Here is a 1,333-nt window from a genome sequence, read left to right on the forward strand (position 1 = left end):
CTGGAGTTATGGACAGTTGTTAGCTGCCATGTGGTGCTGGGATTCGAACTTGGGTCTTCTGCAAGAACAGCTGGTGTTCTTAACTGCTGAGCCATCTCTCCAGCCTCATGCTAATAGTACTTTGATAGATCATTTCTCCAGCTGTGAAGGCTCCTGCCTTTTCAACACTCTGTCATATTAAGGATGCAGGATTCACTCAGATGATTTCTTGAGGTGAACACATACAGATGAAAGCATTCTTTGGTCTCCTATCTAATAATATTAAAACAATAATTTAAGCTGGGTATGGTGGCACAGGGCCTTTAATTCCAGCAGAGGGAGGTGGAGGGAGGTGAATCTCTCTGAGTTCAAGGCCTGCCTGGTCTACATAGAGAGTTCCAGGTCAGCTGGGGCTGCAGGGAGACCCTCTCTCAAAAAGACAAACAAAAACATAACCCCCCAAACGACAATAATTTAAAGTATATCAAAGGGGTTTGACAGTGAGTTATAAAATTAGCCTATATATTTTATGTACCTTCATACCCACAAAATCCCAAGATCTCCATATTTACAACATCCTCAAACCCAACACTCTGGCCCCTCTGTGTGATGTGTAGGAGTTCTCATCCATTCCCAAGCTTCACTCTGGGTTTTCAGGGCATATGCTGCCTGAATCTCGCATCTCTGACTCGCCTTCTTCTCCCTCTTTTCTCATCCATCTCCCCTGCAGCTCAGGGTCAACGTCCACACTGCTGCCCACTTCCCATGAGCTCTTCATGCTTCCCATGATGGCGTTTCTGAGCATCTCCCATCATGCCTGTCTCTCCTCCAGAGTCCAGGAAAAAACCATCTGCTCGCATAGAAAAGCCTGTTCCCAGGAATTTCTACACCAGAGCTTCTCAGTTCTTAATTTAGTTCTTTCTTTTCCAGTTTCTAATCCCAGGGAACACAGCACCCTGAGCGTGGAGGCCTTCCTGGACAGTACCCACTGTTTCCGTCAGCCTCGGTCACATGGCTGGCTTCCCACCACTCAGGGTGATTGAGGGCAACGTTTACTTTGGTCACCTTTTTGGGGGGGTCTTTTTTTTTAATTTTTAAAAATGATTTATTTAATAACAACATACTTAGAAGAAGCATACCATTACAACACAGTTGACATATTCAATAACGGTTTCCTGAGGTAGGCTGCATCTCTTTCAAATTTGGCTGTAAATTTTTAGGTTTACAGTTGAATTATTACAGTTATACAATATTGTACTCATTATAAACCCTATAAGACATAAAATTAAATGAGGTTTTAACCTTTAAAAAAGATCTCCATTTCATTATTAAAATACACAGTTTCATATAGAAA

General features: G+C 42.5%; 1 protein-coding gene across 1 annotated transcript in view; it reads right to left on the reverse strand.

Annotated features, from left to right (window-relative positions):
• Positions 1 to 1,333, reverse strand: part of LOC103747627 (SMH class II histocompatibility antigen, beta-1 chain) — an 11,935-nt gene that overhangs the window by 2,742 nt on the left and 7,860 nt on the right. The window lies entirely within an intron of this gene.

This window comes from Nannospalax galili, unplaced genomic scaffold (assembly GCF_000622305.1).
Source record: "Nannospalax galili isolate Female #2095 unplaced genomic scaffold, S.galili_v1.0 scaffold3450, whole genome shotgun sequence".
NCBI classification, from domain to species: Eukaryota; Metazoa; Chordata; class Mammalia; order Rodentia; family Spalacidae; genus Nannospalax; species Nannospalax galili.